Below are 13667 nucleotides of genomic sequence, written 5' to 3'. Positions count from 1 at the left end.
ACAGATAATTTTTGACAAAGAGGCAAAAAACATACAAAGGAGAAAAGACAGCCTCTTCAATAAATGGTGCTGGGAGAATTGGAAAGCCACGTGCAAAAGAATGAAACTGGACTGCTATCTGTCACCATGTACCAAAATTAATTCAAAATGGATCAAAGACTTAAGCATAAGACCTGACACAATAAACTGCATAGAAGAGAACATAGGTACTAAACTTATGGACCTTGGGTTCAAAGAGCATTTTATGAATTTGACTCCAAAGGCAATGAAAGTAAAAGCTAAAATAAATGAATGGGACTATATGAAACGTAAAAGCTTCTGCACAGCAAAAGAAACCATCGACAAAATAAAGAGGCAACCAACTAACTGAATGGGAGAAGATTTTTGCAAACAGTGCCTCCGATAAGGGGCTAATATCCAAAATATACAAGGAACTCATGCAACTCAACAACAAAAAATCAAACAACCCAATTGAAAAATGGGCAGACGACCTGAAGAGACATTTCTCCAAAGAGGACATACAAATGGCAAATAGACGTATGAAAAAATGCTCAACATCACTAATCATCAGAGAAATGTATATAAAAACCAATGAGATACCACCTCACCACAGTCAGAATGGCTGCCATCAACAAGACAAATAGTGACAAGTGTTGGAGAGGCTGTGGAGAAAAGGGAACCCTCATACACTGTTGGTGGGAATGCAGACTGGTGCAGCCATTATGGAAGGCAGTGTGGAGGTTCCTCAAAAAATTACGAATAGAATTACCATATGACCCAGCAATCCCTCTCCTGGGTATCTACCCAAAAACTCTGAAAACATTTATACATAAAGACACGTATGCTCCAATGTTCATTGCAGCTTTGTTTACGGTGGCTAAGACATAGAAACAACCAAAATGTCCTTCAATAGATGAATGGATAAAGAAGTTGTGGTATATATACACAATGGAATACTATTCGGCGGTAAGAAAAGATGATATAGGAACATTTGTGACAACATGGATGGAACTTGAGAGTATAATGCTAAGCGAAATAAGTCAGACAGAAAAAGCAGAGAACCATATGATTTCACTGATATGTGGTATACAAACCCAAAACAACAAAAGAACAAGACAAACAAATGAGAAACAAAAACTCATAGACACAGACAATAGTTTAGTGGTTACCCGAGGGTAAGGGGGGTGGGAGGTGGTAGATGAGGGTAAAGGAGATCAAATATATGGTGATGGAAGGAGAACTGACTCTGGGTGGTGAACACACAATGAGATTTATACATGATGTAATACAGAATTGTACACCTGAAATCTATGTAATTTTACTAACAATTGTCACCCCAATAAATTTTTTTAAAAAAGTAAAATGTAGCACAGGAGAGCAAAAGAAAAAAAAGGGAAAAAAAAGACATAGGGTGGCTGAATGGATAAGAAAGTAAGACCTTTACATATGCTGCCTGCAAAAGACTCGCTTCAGATCGAAAAATACACACAGACTGAAAGTAAAGGGATGGAAAATATATTTCATGAAAATGGAAACAAACAAAAGCTGGAGTAGTAACACTTTTACCAGACAGAATAGAATTTAAAACAAGAGACAAAGAAGGACCTAGTAATCCCACTTTTGGGTATTTATTCGAACAAACCCAAAATGCTATTTTGAGGGGACATGCTTGTCCACATGTTCACCACAGCATTATTTACAATAGCCAAGATATGAAGGCAACTTGGTTGTCCCTGAATGGATGAATGGATAAAGAAGAGGTGGTTCATATATACAATGGAAATTACTCAGCCGTAAAAAAGAACGGAATCTTGCCATCTGTGAAAACATGGATGGACCTAGAGAGTATTGTGCTGAGTGTACTAAGTCAGACAGAGAAAGACAAATGTCATTGATTTCACTTGTAAGTGGAATGTAAAGAACAAAATCAACAAACAAATGAAACAGAAATAAACTCATAGAAACAGAACATTTTGATGGTTGCCAGATAGGAGAGAGCTTGGGGGCAGGGTGAAAAACGGAAGGGATTAAGAAATAGAAACTGGTAGTTACAAAATAGTCATGGGGATGTAAATTATAGGGCATGTGGTCAACAATATGGTAATAACTATGTGTAGTACCAGCTGGGTACTGGTCAGGGGGATCACTTCCTAAATTATATAAATGTCTAACCACTATGCTGTACACCTGAAACTAATACAAAATAATACTGAGTATCAACTCAAATTGAATAATTAAAATGGGGGGAAAATATAAAGAAGAATTAGAGGTTCAAAGTTCCAGATATAAAACAGATAAGTCTTGGGGATGTAATATACAGCATAGGAAATATAGTCAGTAATATTGTGATAGCATGGTACAGTGTCAGATGGTTGCTGGATTTATCATGGTGATCACTTCTTTATCATAAGGAATATAATAAATAATGTGATAATAACTCTGTGTAGTGCCAGGTGGATACTGTTGAATAACTTCGATGTACACCTGAAACTAATATAATACTGTATGTTAGCTATATTTTAATAAAAATCTTAAAAATAAATTAAAAAATAAAAATAGTCACAGGGATGTAAAGTATAGCATAGGGAATATAGTCAATAATATTGTAATAACTATGTATGGTGTCAGACGGGTACTAGACTTATTGGGGTGATCACTTCATAAGTTATATAAATGTCTAATCACTGTGTTGTACACCTGAAACTAATATTGTATGTCAACTGTAATTGAAAAATTAAAAAAAAAAACATTTAAAAGTAAATAAAAAGTAAAAGCTATTGAATTAATAACTACCTTAGTGGAGTGGACATTTTGGGGGTTGCCAAATGCCTGGAAGTTCTTCTTAAATTGGAATGGGAGCATGGCTTTGTGTCTAAGAAGAAAGCTATTTCCTTTTTCTACCCCAGGCAGCTAGAACAGTGCTTCTCAGCATTTTTCCACACCACAGTGATGCATATACAGCACCCTGAGTTACATAGAGTGAAGGTTAGAGCCAGATGACATTGCTTCTGAACGAAGCCCCAAGGTCCTGTCCAGCTGTCCCCAGGATAGGAATCTTACTGGTTGGGAAGCTCTGCACTAGACCATGAGAAACTGACGAACGCTGGCCCAATCAGAGGCTTCAGCCTTGGACTTCAAATCTTGAGGGAATGATACCTAGGTTCAGGGTCAGCTGGAGGTCATCGCCACGACTGAGTAATACTCATAGATGCAAAATGCAGCAATTTGTCTTTAATTTTGGAGGAACTCTCCCAGGATGTCCTGGACCACTAGATGCATAACACCTTCACTGTAGTGACAGCTCTCTGAATCTCTGTAGGGTTGATTTCCCACCCTCTGTGGTGTATGTCTCTTAGCAAGGCTTCCAGCATACGAGCCACTGTTTATTCAGCTTATCCAATCCACACGATACAATCAATGTAAAAGACCAGAATTCTGTTCTCCAATTCGCTCAAGCTGTATCACAACAGAGGCCCGGCCAGTTAACATAATCCTGAGAAAATGAATATTCTCATCTATCCCATGTGAATGCAAACTCTTTCTGATACTCTTTTTAAATTGAAATGGAAAAGAATGCATTTGCCAAACTAATGGTGGCATACCATGTCCCTGAAGCCTTCTGAATCAGTTGTAGCGGGACTACGACGTTTGGTACAGCCGCTGCAGTCAGGGGTACTAGTGAGTTATGTCTGCAGTAGTCTTCAGTCTCCAGGATCTATCATTTCTGCAGGAACTGAACTGATGAATTATAGGGGACCACCATTCCTGCAATTTTTAAGTGTTTAATGGGGAGATTAAGCTCCCACTCCCACAGGATGTGATTGTTTTTGATTTACTGTCTTGGCTGGGGTGGGGAGCAGTTTCAGAGTTTTTCTTTGCTTTCCCTACCATGATAGCCTTTACCCCACAACCCAAGGACGTAATGGGGGATTACTTCAATTGCCAAATGTATACATTCTAATTATACATTCACGGTCTGAGAAAATTACCATTGAGTGGGTCCATGGGCCCAGTGGGCTTACTATGAGTCAGACTTTAGCCAGGATTTCATTTATTACCTGTATCCTGAAGGCAGGGCTGCCTACACAATTTGCAGAACCCAATACAAAATGAAAGTGCAGAACCCCTTGTTCAAAAAAGCAGGGAAAAAAGTGCCATTAATGGTGCATATAAAGACTTTCTTTTGTGTGTTGTCTCAATTTGTCATGGTATTTTTGTTTGCTATTTAATGTAAGTAAATGAAAATCAGAATTTGAAACTGTTAGCGTTAATTTTACCATTTAATATGCCTGCTTTCAATGCAAATATCAGAGTATTCAACTTGTCTGCAGAAACACCAAAATTACACATTTGTATTTCATAACTTGCCCCTAAGGGTGCCTCAAAATGGCCAAGAGAGGCAAATATAAGCCAGACTCAGGAAGGTTGGAAGGAGAGAAAGAGGATTACCCTCTCCCTTCAGGCATAGAGTCAGATGATGGATCACTCCTGAGCACGAAGATCCTTGCAGGGTGAGTGCAAGCCGGCCTAGTAAAGCAGGGTGCACATTCCCTCACTCTGGCCTAAGGACGGGAGGCTTCCCCTTCTCACCAGCCATTGGACTGACGCACCGTATCCTGAGCTGAGGGCAGGATGTGAGGCAGTTATCCCAGCTCATGGCAGACAGGCAACCCCCAAGGGTCTTTAAATACCTGCCCCAGGACATGCTTGGTACCCAGATCAGGGGTGAGCAAGAGGCCTGCTCACAGCCTCTGACCCGTCACCCAGTAAGTATATTGTGGTACTACCAGCACAGGGCAGAAGCAGCTGCTTTCATGGCCTACCCGAGATGCTGCGGGATGCTTGGGCCCCCCTCCCTTCCTCGGCCCATCCCCAGGTTCCTCCCAGGTTGAAGAACAGCAGTGATCCCACAACATCGAGGGGGAGACTGGGCAGGTCCTGGAAGGATAAGCAAGTAGGGAAGCAGGTGGCAGAGAACTTGTCCTAAGGAGGCAGTAGTGGGTGGGGGTCACGCTACAGCCCATTGTCCCATTAGTCTTCACGTATAAAACAAATTCAAAGATAAAATTATGAAGAGTTTCAAGACAGCAATCACAGAGCATTAAACACCACGTGCAGGCCCTTCTGAGTATGTGGACTTGTATGGCTCCGCTGGTCACATGGCTAGTCCAAGACTCCGGCCCCCACTCTAACAGGGAACTGCGATGACACTTTACATCTCTGGACATTATGTCAACTCAGGACACTGATGTCAACTCAGACCCTGTGGCCAGTAGTCCTCCAAATGTCTGGATATCCCCCTTTCACTCAGAATAGTCTCCCAGGTAAATGGTCATAGGTCTATTTAGGAAGGGCCTGGGGGAAGCATCATAGTAGCATAATACCTATCATGGGGTTGCAGGGCTTTTCCTCCTAGGGACCCAATCACCTCTTCAAACAATGGGTCCTGGATTGGGAAATTCGATTAGATATGCGAACTGAAAAAGCATCATGAGTTTTTATTAAAGGGACTGCCCTCAACCTTCCTGCTCTTCTGTTTTTGATTTTCCTTGCTAACACATGTTAAGCATCACCCTTGTTGACTGTCCATCTAGCTTGCTCCGAAGGACATCATGTGCTATTAATCATCTCCTCAACTCCCTGTGGGTCAAGCTCCCTTGCTGGCCTTGCTGGTCATTCCAGTAATTGTGGACTCCTGGCTTCTGGTGGTTAAGCACTAGCATCTGACTCCATTACGTGGGTGGATGAGTGGATGGGTGGGCCATCACCCCCAGGGCTATTAAAGAGTCCGTCTCTGTGATGGCCTCTCCTGCCATCATCCCTGGTCTGCAGAGGGGGCCACCTCTGAACTTCTTACCCATACCGTGCTCCTCTACCCGGTGTCTTCCTGATGGCCTTGAAGAATGGTCTGTCTTCTGGTTGGGCTTCTGGCCTTATATATTATATAAATTCCAGCGCACCTCATCTGTCAGCCTCTTTGCTCCTTCCTCTACCATTTTCCAGGACAATTTCGGTAGTTCCTCTTCCCTGACTGTTGACCGTCATTTTTCCAGGTTTCTAACATCCATTCCTGTGGTGACTGTATCCCATTCCTGAAATTTTAATTCCTGTGTCCCCAAAACATGCCCCTAAGGCAATGAATCCTTGCTTATCCAGTCTTTATTTTCTGGCTTCCTTGACCAAGCATCCTTAAAATTCAATCCCAGGGGTAGACCCCTGGATGCTATTTGTACATAAAAGCTAATTCTTACAACTCTTTTTAAGTGCATAGTCAGTTTCCTCCCTTCTTAGGCCCAGCATGTCTCCAGCTCAGATATTCGGGGATTTAACCCTAGATATTGACTTGGAAGCTAGCAGAATCAACATCTTCAGGGCACCCATCCAGATGTCCCTGTCCCATATTTCAGGGTCCCAGGTTTTCCCACCAGGACCCTGTCCTTCTCATAACAGACCTGCTTTGATTGAGTATTCAAACATCTCTGGAGCTCGGGCGGTACTCACAGTTACAGCTTTAGCATGTTCTTCAGTTGGATTTGCCCTTCAGTCACAGATGACGAGTGCCTGTGTCAGCTGCCACAGAGGCAGATGACTCTCACACTTACCCACTTGCTGCTTGTTAAATGCCCTCACTCTCTCATTATCCTTCTGCAGGATGCTAACTCAACTTAATAGTAACCACTAACTCCCTGGTCTTTCAGGCATTAGTCTCCCATATTTCTCAAATGTTTACATCATTGAACCTGCCAGGCATTTCCCTCCAGCAGGGAATTTTCCCAGGTTACCAGGTGATGAACTCTTATTAGTTAAGCCACCACCTTGTTCCAGGGACCATCTGTGCCTCACCTGGAAACGGTAACTGGGTCCCCTTCACCTGCCCTGTGGCAGATGAGCCAATCTCAAGTCCCTATCTTTCTGTCTCTGTCTTCAGGCCACTCTCAGTGCCACTCATGTTATTCTGGGTCCTCTGAGAAGCAGATATAGGTGGGTTTAAATGTGTGAGAACTGTATTAGGGAAAGTGAGGGAGAAAGTGGGGAAGGAACTGGGGGGACCTGGGGGGAGTGTTAGACCCTGATGCTGGTTGGACCCTGAGGGAAGGGGAGAGGGAATTAAGGAAGAAAACTTGGGTGGAAGTGTCTTTGACTACAGTGTAGTCCCAGGGGAAGTTTGGCAAAGTTGTTGGGGCTCCTGAGCCCGCGGCGGCACTCATCAGAAGAGTCCCCCGTCTCAGGGCAACCAGGAGCGTTTAGTGATTGGCTGAGAGCAGCTGTGGGAGCCTTGCTCAAAGACTCAGGCAGAGATATCAGAGCCCAGCAGTGAGGGCCCTCATGTTCCATGCAGTCAGCTGTCTGAGAAGTCCATTCTAGTGTCCGCCTTAGCAGCCGGCAATCAGAATACTCTCAATTAGTGGCTTGACTCAAATTGTTTTCGAATCAAGCCTCATCCATCATTCCAAAGAGTGAAAGGTGAAAATTCCACTAGAATCTTGTATACCATTCATGCAAAGGTGAGGATTGTCCCCACACTATTTTAACTAACCCACACATCTTTAAAATCATTAATTTTATCAATGAAAACCTATTTCTAACATCAATTATGCTCATTAACAAAACTTTGGTGTTGAATGGAGTTAAATATAACAGAAATCTCATCTCTGAACTGTAACCTCTTGACTAAATACCCCTGGAATATGTTTTCCTGCTCAGGGCAAGAATACATCTCAGGGTATAGAACAAAATAAACAGACTTACAGAGCTCACTGAATCTATAGTGAACATGTTAAAGCAAACGGAAGATAATAATGATATATATGACAAAACGAATGAAGGTGGAGCAAAAATGACTTAAATCTTGGAAACAGTGAGCATATACAAGTCTTACCACCATGAATGGTAGACATTGTTATTATTATAATATCTTAGCATGTTACAATTTGATAAGAGTTTTATAGTATTATGAGAAGAAGCCTTAGATATTATGGGACAACCAGGATTTCCTCCTTTTTCTTTGGCAGCATATGAAGAGAAGCAGGCAGAGGCTGAAGCTGATGGTATCCGTGTTAGGAAAAGAGCGCTGGACCTGTACGTGGTTAACATATCCAGGGTGTGTATGGATAGGTGGCGGGATTAGGTGAGCTTTGGAAGGGAAGGCTACACCCCTGACTGTGCATCGGTGTGTTGGAGGGAGAGCTGGGGAAACACCGATCCATTTGGTGGATCGGTGGATCTGCTGATCGATCATTATCCGCGTGTCAACCTAACAGTGATTATTTACACAGGGCTTTGAAATTTATAAAGCTTTTTCCCACAATGCATTGTCTCATTTAATCCTCATAACCCTATGAAGCAAGTAGTATTTTTGTCCCCATTTTCCGGACAAAGAAATACATGACTCAGAGATTAAGTGAGCTTCCGACGGTGTGCACAGTCATTCATTGTGAATCTTGACTTGGAACCCTGTCCTCCTGTCTCCCAGAGTCATGTTCACTTATCACGTGTTTATGCTGAGGAATCAGATGTGATTAAGACACATTCTGTCCAAAGAGCTCTTTTCTACAAGGATTCCTTGAGAATATTTGGCACTGCTAGGAACTCTGAGAAGACAGAGAAAAAGTACACAATATGATCTTTTCTCTGGAAGAGTTTACACTTATAAAGTTTTGGGTTTTTTTTTTTTTTTTTTTTTTACACTTTTGGGGGAGGACAATTTTAGATTTACAGAAAACTTGCAAAGATAGTACAGAGATTCCCATATACCTTTCACCCAACGTCCCCTGATGTTAACATCTTACATCACCATGGTACATGTCAACCCCAAGAAATTAACACTAGTAATAGTACATGACTATTAACTAGATTACAGAAATGATTCAGATTTCCCCAGTTTTTCCACCTATGTCCTTGTTTCTGGTCTAGGACCCAATCTACATTACCATATTGCAGTCACTTCTCATGACCTCCAAGTCTCCTCTGACCTGTGATAGTTTCTCTGTCTTTCCTTGTCTTTCATAACCTTGACCTTGATACTGATGAGATGATTTGTGGAATGTCCTTCAATTTGTGTTCATCTGATGTTTCTCTTGTGATTAGACTGAGGTTATGGATTTCAGGAGGAATACACAGAGATGATTTGTGTGGGTACATCACATCAACATGACTTATCACAGGTAATGTTTACCTTGAGTACTTTGCTAATGCGGTGTCTGCCGGGTTTCTCTACTAGAAAATTGCTCTTTTTCCCTTCCCATACTCTAATCATTAGAAGTGAGTGAGTCACCAAGTCTAACCCACGCTCAAGGACAGAAATTAAGTTCAGCCTCTGGAGACAGGAGTATCAAGGAATTTAGGACGTATGTTAAAACCACCAAAGTAATTAATACATATTTAGAAGGAAAATAGATTGAGGCTATGCAAGTACCTTGTTTTTCCTTAAGGTTTCATCCATTAGTTTCAGCCTTCATCAGTGGACCTTGCCTGAGGCAGTTATTACTGTGTTCCAAGGCTGATTTGCTATTTCCTCGTTCCTGTTACATTCATTATTGAAATATTCTGTAAGGAAGATTGACTCTTTCCTGTCCATTTATTTATTATTCAATCAATCATTTATTTATGTCAATATGGACTCGTGGGTATTTATTTTATTCTTTGGGTTATCATCCAATTGTCATTTATCTTGTTGCAATTGTCATTTATTTTATTGATCAAATTTTTCTGGCCTAGGCCATTGGGAGTGCTTTTCAGGTTGGTTTCTGTGTTTTTCTGACATTCCTCATTCTTTTATTGAACGCTTGCTTTTTTCTTTGTTTCTTTTTTTTTTTTTTTGCCACTATATATGACAGACACTCCGGGCTTATCTTGTATGTCTCCAAGGAATCCTGATTTCTTTCATTGGAGAATGGTATTTAGAAACGGAATGGCTGGTCACTAAAGTTGTTGTTATCAGAGTGTCCCTGCTTCTAGGTCCCCTGAGGGGACAAAGCTAGGAAAAGTAGGTATTCACCCCCATATACACGCATCTGTACCCATGTGTATCTTCACTAATAAATGGGAGCTCATGCTAATGTCTCCAACTCCAACCCAGCTCCACAGGGCTCCTTCTATTATCCCACATAGTTGCCTCTTTGGTAGTTCTTTCTCCTACAGTGGAAACCTCAAAGGGTTTTTGCACGCTGGAAAAAGATTCTACAACCCCATGGATAATGAACTGTCTCTGGGAGAAAGAAAAAGGAAGTAAACCAGGAGACCAGAGAACCCACCTGTGTGCCTACAGGAACTCTATTGTGTTGAACAGATTTGCCTAAACTGCAGAATCTTTGGGGTATATTAAAGAGTGTTCAGGAAAAAACTCCACATTTAATTCAAAACATTTATGTTAATGTTATCCTTTGTGCCCTGTTCCTCCATTCCTTCCCATCACCAGAGCAGCCCCAAGTGAATAGCGGAATCTACTTTCTCTGCCCTGGAATGGAACACCATCTGGTACAACCCCCTTATTTTATAGTTGAGAATACATGAAGTTTAGAGAGGCAAGGATCTCACCCAAAGTCACACAGCACGTCTGCAACAGAGACAGAAGACGGGCTCAGGTCTCCCAATTTGCAGGCCTTTCAAATAGCAGCACATCATAGGAGTGGGAGATGTTCACTGTGCATGTGTGGAGTACAGACCTCTTAGCTTCATTTTGACAAGGGTCTTCAGCTGCCATGATAAAAATGGATACCGTATTGCGTGCTTCTTCTGCGTCAGGCTAAAGGTAAGCACCAGTATCTACTTAAACACAGTAACCCTACAAAGCAGGTATTACAATGCCCATTTTGCAGACAAGCAAACTGAAAATGGAGCTCATAAACTAGCCCAAGGACACAAGCCGTTCTGAGAGCCAAGCCTGGACCCAAAGGGTAACCACCAAGCTTGTGTCTCCAGGCGCCTGACTCCCAGACCAGCTTGTCACTGGGCTGTGGAAGCTGCCTCAACCCTCCCCCAAGGAGGAGTGTCTCCATCATTGCTGGGGGATCAGCAAACACTGGACTGGAAAGGGCTAATCATGACAGTAGCCAGAGATGCTTTTCAAAGCTGCCACAAAGAGGTGAGAAACGTGCTGAGAAGCTGTGCCTACTTCTCTCTCTCTCTCTCTTCCCCCCTCCCTCCCTCACACACACACACACACACGCACACACGTACATACACACACATAATACTCTCCCTTCCTACTGTGACCTCTATACTCCACCACACTTTTCCAGAGCTAGCCATCTTCAGCTGTGGTTGGCTCTGTACCCTTAGTAGGTCATTGGAGAAAACCAATCACTTTTAACATTTTTTTTCAATTACAGTTGACATACAATATTATATTAGTTACAGGTGTACAGCATAGTGATTAGACATTTATATAACGTATGAAGTGATTATCCTGATAAGGCTAGTAGCCATCTGACACCGTATATACTTATGACAGTATTAGTGACCTACATTCCCTATGTTGTACTTTACCTCCATGTGACTATTTTTATAACTGGTGATTTGTACTTCTTAATCTCTTCCCCTTTTTCATCCTTCCCCAAACCCCCCCCTCCCATCTGGCAACCATCAATGTGTTCACTGTATTTATGTGTTTGTTTCTGTTTTGTTTGTTCATTTATTTTGGTTTTTTTAGACTCCACATATAAGTGAGATCATATGGCATTTTAGGCAGTACAGTATTATGAACAGAGCATGGGTTTAGGAGTCAAGAAGGTCTAGGTTCTAATTCCAGATCTGTCCTTTATGCGCTGCCGCTCCAAGAGAGTTGTGTGATTTGGGCAACCTTTCTGAATGGGAAAGCAATCCCTGACTTGTAATATGGGAATCAACAGAAAACACACCTTGAATTTATCTGCTTCTTCAGCTCCCTTCTCCTTCTCCCAGTCAAGTCATTAGCATTTCTGCTGGGATTATGTCAGGAGTCTCCTAACTGGCCTTCTTGTCTCCTCTCTTGTTCCCTTTCAGAATTGCTATATTATACCCAGGAATAATCTTTTAAAAATGCGAATCTGATCAACTCAGGGCCCCTGCCATTCCCCTAATATTGTCATCAACAAATAAACCTCAAGGGTTTTTTGTTGTTGTTGCACTTAGGACGAAATCCCACATCCTTCTCATGGAAAGGCCTACCTCTCCACCTCGCCACCCCGTCACAGACTCCACAGCCCTGCTCCCCTTGTCATTGCCTCCTATGCGGAGGCTCTGTCCTGCGCAGGGCCTTCTTGCCTGCTGTTCCAGCTGTCTGGGACTCCCTGTCCCCTCCTTCACCTGGCTGACACCTACTCATTCTTTAAGTCTCAACTTACCTTCCTAAGAGAGGTCTTCCCTGAATGCTCTGTTTAAATCCTACCCTCCTCTTTCACGTTTCATGCCACTCTTTCTTTTCCTTCACAGCCCCTACCATGATTTATAGTCATGCATTTGATTGTGTGATTCCTTGTTTAATGTCTGTCTCCTCCTATAGACGGAGAACAAAGAGTGTGTCTCTTTTGTCCTTTCTGTCCATCCCTGAGGTCAGTCACAGTGCCTGGTCCATAATAGATGCTCAAGAAATACTTGATGTATGAAGGACTGAATGATGAAGGGTTACCTGTGCAGCACAGGTACTGGGCACACAGGAGACCTTTAACGGAGCCCGGTAGCTGTGCCTCCTCTCCCCCCTTCTGGTGGATGCAGCCAGAGCACAGTTCTCAGGAGTGGGTGTGGTCCTTCCCTCACCCTAGTTCCCCAGCACTGAGCAGAGGCACCCACCCTAATGTGGGGGTCGGGCTGGTGCAAAGCCCCTGAGGCTGTGGAGCCAGGCTAGGCAGGGCCAGCCAGTGCCACTGGCCCTGCCACCTCCGAGAGCAGGAGCGGCCTGCAGGGAGTGGGGAAGGGCTGCTGAGAGCAGGCCCCCTGGGTCCTCATCAGACTCAAACCCTCCCTGTCCTTTCTCCTCACTGCAGAAAGCAGTTCTGCCCTGGCCAATGCCAATTAAGCTGCTGCTTGTTTTGTTGTAAGTGCTGCTAGGCAACCGGCCTGTTTTTGCTTATTTACCTCCCCTGGGCCATTTCACAACACTTTGTAATAGGCCCTGCTCTCTCTGGCACATCTGGTTTGGATTTAGCCTGTCAGAGTCCCCTCTGCACTGAGAGTTAGTACTTTCCCCAGCAGTCACCAAGACAGACCCCTGCGGCTCCAGCTGCCCCGGCCTCCCGGTGTTGGAGCAGGCAGGCCCGGAGGCCTTGCACTCGCCCAGCCTCCATGCCCCTCTCCACCCGGAGCCTCCTACTCTTTTTTCCAACGCTGTACACATACCAAAGACGGAAGGCGGGGAATCTTTGAGAAGGAAAAAAATGGGCAAAGGTTTAAGAAATATTAGAGTGGGAGGGAAGTTTAGAGAGAATGAAGTTTGAGCTCCAGATCCCACCTACAGAGAAGGGAATTGACTTACCCAAGAAGTCACACAGAGACAGGGACAAACCCGAGACCAGGTTTCTTGACACCTCTCTCCTTCATCCTGGAGCCTTCCCACCAAGAAGACCACCTTGGGGATAGAGTGGGTTAAACTGGAAGTTATTTGGTTTGAAATAAACAGGTTTACCCCTCTCCCCATCACACCTGAAAATTTCTGGAGGACTGCCTGTTAAGGACCAATGGAGAATCAGAGG

At 43.3% G+C, this 13667-nt stretch overlaps 1 long non-coding RNA gene across 1 annotated transcript in view; it reads right to left on the bottom strand.

Annotated features, from left to right (window-relative positions):
* LOC117027177 (uncharacterized) overlaps positions 1–13667 on the bottom strand; it is a 169228-nt gene that overhangs the window by 34420 nt on the left and 121141 nt on the right. The window contains exon 3 of the long non-coding RNA XR_004423877.1: positions 13451–13543. This is a non-coding gene — a long non-coding RNA (uncharacterized LOC117027177). The remainder of the gene's footprint in view (positions 1–13450; positions 13544–13667) is intronic.

Source organism: Rhinolophus ferrumequinum, chromosome 9 (assembly GCF_004115265.2).
Source record: "Rhinolophus ferrumequinum isolate MPI-CBG mRhiFer1 chromosome 9, mRhiFer1_v1.p, whole genome shotgun sequence".
Lineage (NCBI taxonomy): Eukaryota > Metazoa > Chordata > Mammalia > Chiroptera > Rhinolophidae > Rhinolophus > Rhinolophus ferrumequinum.
This window is presented reverse-complemented; position numbering and strand designations above follow the sequence as displayed.